The 6022-nt window shown below is 42.7% G+C and overlaps 1 long non-coding RNA gene across 1 annotated transcript; it reads right to left on the bottom strand.

Annotated features, from left to right (window-relative positions):
• Positions 1-4688: 4688 nt before the first annotated feature.
• LOC142301168 (uncharacterized) lies at positions 4689-5479 on the bottom strand. The gene is made up of 3 exons (XR_012752702.1): positions 5272-5479; positions 5035-5191; positions 4689-4906 (listed from the first exon to the last, which is right to left on the bottom strand). It is a non-coding gene; the product is annotated as an uncharacterized LOC142301168 (long non-coding RNA).
• Between the last annotated feature and the right edge of the window lie 543 nt (positions 5480-6022).

Here is a 6022-nt window from a genome sequence, read left to right as displayed (position 1 = left end):
CCCCCATGCTTTCTGCGCCCCAAAGCCATTTCTATGCCTCCTAGTGATGTATATGCCCTCAGCCTCTCGTGACGTATATGCTCCCAAACCCTCCAGTGATGTGTATGCCCAGTCTCCTGAGATGTGTATATATCCCTGGTGTCTCCTGTAATGTATTCATCACAGGAGAGGGGCTGGGGGCATTCCCTGTAAAATATATATTTTACAGGAAATGCCCCCAGCCCCTCTCCTGTGATGTACATGCCCCCAGTGTCAGTTGTGATGTATATGATTTACCAATACTATCACAAAGAGTTGACTGCGCTCCAGATCGAGACCATCCTGGAAAAGCAGTTGTGAGAAGCAACATGATCAATATCACCGAAAATAAACCGCCGCACCAAAGAAGCAGCTCTGGCCACCACAGTAGGGGTGTGTTAATTGCTTGACCAAATGTAGCCAAGTAATTTTCACATTAATTTTGTGCGGCACCTGATGCTTGGTAGAAATTGCCAGATGGCCCCCGGCAGTAAAAAGGTTCCCCCACCCCTGATCTAGAATATGCCAACTAAGAATATGCAATATGAGAACTTTAAATCCTCAATCACACTGTTGCCCTAAACATGTAAAAGGTTAGTCTCATGGGATCAGCCTGGAGATCCTGCAGATATCCCACCAATGTCACGCACGGCACTCTACTGCCTCCAAAGGGATACAATTACTATAGTCTCTAAACACTTTATTTTTCCCTTCACCAAGACAGCACCACCAGAGAGGTCCACCCATCTTAGGAAAGGAAACCCACTGAAATAAAAGGGGCAGCACCTCTCCACCGCATCTGTTTAGTTTCCTGTCCCAGTATGGGAGGCCCAGAAGAGCTGTGGCACTGACATGGTGAAGGATGGCAGAAACTGGTTGAGGACCATTATCAACTTGAAGTGCCTAAACAAACCTAATTCATCATTTCAAGATGAAATCTGCATTAAAATTGCTTTTTCCAGAATGTTATATGGCAGCTCTAGCTCTCAGACATTACCACATCCCGATCCATGAAACTCCTAAGAGTGTCCCTTCCTATAAGTAAAATATATCTTTGTGCCGTGTTAGCCAGTAGAGATAAAAAAAAATGTTTAAAAGAACTGAGTCCTCAGTGGTTGATACCTTTTTTTTTTTTTTTTTTTTTTTATGGCTAACTGAAAAGATGGTAATAATTGCAAGCTTTCGAGACTACTCAGGTCTCCATCAGGCATGATATAACACAAAATCTGAAGAGTCGCATATTTATACACAACAGGACTTAGAATAGTGCAGTAAAAAAAACAAAAAACAACAACAAACAAGTTATATGAAACAGAACTATCACTATGGCAGGGGGCAAACTGTTGTGGCCATAAATACTGCTGCAGTTCAGTGTGAAGGTTTTGCCCTCTGATAAGGGTCTGGTCCGGGCTGTGACTCGCTCGGATGGTCAGAGGAGCAAATCTCTTAACTGATGTAAAAAGACATGAATCCATGAGACACATTCATTCCTGCTCTGAATGTGTCAAAGGTCATACGTTTGTAATCCCATAGTCTCCTGTCTCTCTGGGACTTGAAGTTTCCTTTCAATACCAGCAATTTCATGTCCATGATACTGTGGTCTGAGTTACAAAAATGTTTGGCCACAGGTAGATCCATTTTTTTTTTTTTTTTTTTTTTACTCTAATTGTGTGTCTAATTTGCCTGATGAAGAGACCTGAGCATTCTCGAAAGCTTGCAATTATTACCATCTTTTCAGTTAGCCATTAAAAGGTATCAACCACTGAGGACTTGAGTTCTTTTAAACAATTTTTTTTTTTTTTTTATCTCTACTGGTTAACACGGTACAAAGATATATTTTACTTGTATCAAAATGGAGGATACCAGAATGTACCGCATCTTTATGAAACTAAAGACAATTTTGTTAATTCTCACCGCCACAAAATTAGAGGAAAAAAAGATGGATCTACCTGTGGCCAAACATTCAACCACTGAGGACTCTCTTCCTTCCTATAAGGCTACTTTCACACATCAGTTTTCTGTATTCAGGTACAGTCCTTTTTTTTTTTTTTCCGTATCCAACGTTTCCGGTTTTGTTGTGCAAACCGGACCCACCGGATCCGGTTTTAAGCGGATCCATTGGTGCCGGATCCGGAATAAAACTGATCCGGTGGGTCCGGTTTTGCATCCGTTCTGTCCGTTTTTTTACGGATCCGTTTTTTAAACACAAACAAACAATTAACGCGTTCCGAATTCTGATTGGCTATTGGGAAAATATAGTATATATACAGTATTTTGAAGCATAATTACAGAATGAAGACAGAGACAATCAGAAACCATGGATGCTATTCTTGCAAATATCACAAAGATCACTGCAGATTTTATATTTGAGACAAATCGCTTGGCTATCATCGTCAGAGAAAAGGAGCGACAGCGACTGAGGCGTCAGCGACATCGACGCTTTTGGATCCATCCCCTGACTGCCCAGAGACTGACACGTGGGGTGTTTTCAACCCTATACCTGGAGCTCCGTGGAAACAATGAAAAATTCACAAGCTATGTCCGGATGGCAGTGAATAATTTTGACGTCCTCCTTGGCCTTGTTGCGGACAACATACGTAAAACTGACACCTACAGCCGGTTCTCTATAACACCCGAGGAGCGTTTGCTGGTTACGCTTAGGTAAGTTTTTTTTTTTAATTGTATCCTCCTGTTAAATTGACTTAACTGTAATGTGTTTGCTATTATTTTTTTTATAAATATTGTCTTTCCTTTACAGATTCCTTGCAACTGGAGAGTCGCTTTCGTCCCTTCACTACCAGTTTCGACTAGGAATTTCCACCATCTCGGGAAATATTAGAGACACTTGCCAAGCCTTGTGGGATTGCCTCCATGAGGATTTCATCCCCCAGCCCACCAGGGACAGATGGCTTGCAATTGCCGAACAATACTACAACATTTGTCAGTTTCCAAATTGCCTTGGCTCAGTGGACGGCAAACATATAAGAATTGTGAAACCTGCAGCTTCGGGGTCTGAATACTACAATTATAAAAAGTATTTCTCAATTGTCCTAATGGCAATAACGGATGCGGACTACAAATTTATCTCAGTGGACATTGGCGCATATGGGAGATCCAATGACTCTCAGGTCTTTAAAATGTCCCCAATGGGGCGGCGAATCTATGGGAATACTTTTGATTTCCCTCCTGCAAGACCTCTTCCTGGCACATGTGAGCCCCCAATGCCCTTTGTTTTTGTGGCCGACGAAGCCTTTCAACTCTCCCAACATCTATTAAAGCCATATGCAAGCCGTGGATTGACGCAAACACAAAAAATATATAATTACAGATTATCCAGAGCCAGAAGAATGGTGGAATGCTCCTTTGGGATACTAACCAGCAAATGGCGAGTGTTGTTAACAGCGATTAATTTAAACATTGAAACTGTTGATGAAATAGTGAAAGCATGTGTGGTACTGCACAATTTTGTTTTAACAAAGGAACCTTTGTCCTTGGATGACCAGAGTTTGGAATCCACCTCTTTGACTGACTACACCAGTCCTGGATTTAGGAGTAGTGTTGCCTGTTCAACAATCCGTGACAAATATGCTGACTATTTTGTGTCCCCAGAAGGTAGAGTAGATTGGCAAGATCAAATGGTATAAGATTTTTCTTTAGTTTTATAACAAATAAAAATAGTTAAAAATAAATTAAAAAATATCTTGTTAACCTTGGTAATTTTAATCTTTGAATCTCTTTACAAATTTGTAATTTTTACACCGTCAAATTACAACACGTTATGTTTTTGTATTACCTTATTATTAACTTAACTTGCAAAATAATATTCCCCCCCCCCAAAAAAAACAAGAACAAATAAATACTTTTCAACAAAAATCTTTTATTTTTTTATGATATAGATAAATAAATTATAAATTTGTATATCTTGGGCTTGGGGTGGAGATAGTACTGGAGGGGCTGACAGATGGGAACACACGCACAGTGGGAGTATGGAGGGTGGAAAGTGGTGTTGGTGGTGGTGGTGGGGAAGTAACAGAAGGTGAAGGTGTGGTTGAGAAACCAAGAGGGAAACCAGGAGATGGGATGGGATTTGGTAAGGATTGAGGGGTGGAGTGGAGGGATTGGGAGACAGAAGAGGTGGCGGGTGAATTAGTGGCTTGAGTTGGGGTCATGATGGGTGTGGAAGGCGAGATGTGGTAGTGGGAAGGAAGTGTAGGGGCAGATGTGGTTGGGAGCTGGTACTGGGCAGCAGGCTGGTACTGGGCAGCAGGGGGAGTAGGGACAATGGCTGGAGGGGGGGCAGGTGCTGGAGGAGGGGTGGGTGGAGGTGGTTGGGAGGAAACCTGCGCCAGAGCCTGCTGTGTGGCTTGCATTACATGCATCTGCTGGTCAGGAGATAGCTTTTCCATGCACTCGAGTACGGCTTGAAAAAAACAATGATTGGGTGATTTACTTGCATCTAAATGCAGCCTGTCCAGACGCGTGCACAATTCGTGTGTATTTTTTATCCATATTGGCCTTTATGAAGCTAAAACCAGAACTATTTTGTTCTGCTAATAATTTAATGGCGTTCTGGAAGGCTGCATTTAGATGCAAGAACTCGGGCGCATAGTTCCTTTCCTGACCCCTATGACGCTGACGCCCAGAACCCAAAGGTGTTCTACTGAGGGCAGCAGTGTCAGAGGGGTGGGGTAGGGGAAAAGCTATCTCGTCACCAGCAGCTTCAGGTAATGAAGTCTCACGGGAAGCTCCAGCGCAGGTGGATGGGACAGATGTAGATGAAAGGGAAGGTTCAGATGGGTGGGGTCTGTGCCTGTGTTCCCCAGTGGCGGACTGTTCAGGGATCGCTCCTGTCGGGTTCGATGCAGGCTCCCGAGTGCTGCAGACGGTGCTGTTAAAAAGAGGAAAAACAAAACAATAATTAATTTAATTGCTATACATTGGCACTGACTAAAAAAAAAGGCAAAAAAAATCAGACATAAAATATTATACTTTGTACATATTGTGGGGAATATTTACCTTCTGCACACCATAGTTGTCCGGAGGAACGACAACGCTCTAAAGTAACGGTATTTCGATCTGCGTCCTCCGGATCCACTCGGGGCCTGCATCTCTTGATTCAACTCCTTTTTGAAGCGATCCCTGATAGACCGCCACCGCTTCAGAAGTTTGTCACCTGAAAGTGGAAAGCACAAAGTGGTTAGTATACAACACATTACATCCTGCAGCATAACCTACTGAACTGTGAATACTTACGCGCTTTCTTCTGGCCACGAGAATTGAGCTCCCCCCAACCTTCTATCGCTGCGTGGCATACCTCGTCCCAGAGTTGACGGGTTACGATAGAATCAGCATGGCGGCGGTCAGCCATGTTCCACAGCGGCTCCCTCTCTCTAACTTCATCGATGAGGAGGTCGATGTTGATAAATCCGGCCTCCTCACCGTCAGAATCGGGAGCACGCTGTGATGCCTGTTCAAAGAAAGAAAAAAGAAATTTAAAAAAAAAAAAAAATTAGACAGAAATTCACACAGACATGAAAAAAAAAAAAATAAAAAAAAATCTTACACTATGACCACCGCCACCTCGACGACGACCCTGGGACGGTCTTGGGGGAGCTCTATCGTGAGCCCTAGAAGTTGAAGCCTTTAGTGAAGAAAAAAAAAAAACATTATTTACTTATGTGTTTGGTGTGCTGTGGTAAACAATTCCTGTATGAAACTTACACTATGACCGCCCGCTCCGTGTATTTCTCCACCCCTTCCGTCCTCTTCTGGCAGCATCTCCTGTGATGTTTCTGCCACCTGTGTAAATGTCGTTTATTTAAAAAATTTTTTTTTTTTTTTTTTAAAAAAACACCAAAAAAAAAAAAATATATACCTCAGTTTGTGAACAGGAGGGCGGGCTACCAGAAGACGACATCTCTTTTTTTATTACAGGCCTCGCTTACACACCAACTGGCTGGACCAAACTGTTATCTGACCGCAACACTGCACCTGTAAACAAAGA

The sequence above is a fragment of the Anomaloglossus baeobatrachus genome, chromosome 4 (assembly GCF_048569485.1).
Source record: "Anomaloglossus baeobatrachus isolate aAnoBae1 chromosome 4, aAnoBae1.hap1, whole genome shotgun sequence".
NCBI classification, from domain to species: Eukaryota; Metazoa; Chordata; class Amphibia; order Anura; family Aromobatidae; genus Anomaloglossus; species Anomaloglossus baeobatrachus.
Note: the sequence above shows the minus strand (reverse complement) of the source record. Positions and strands in the feature narration are given on the sequence as shown.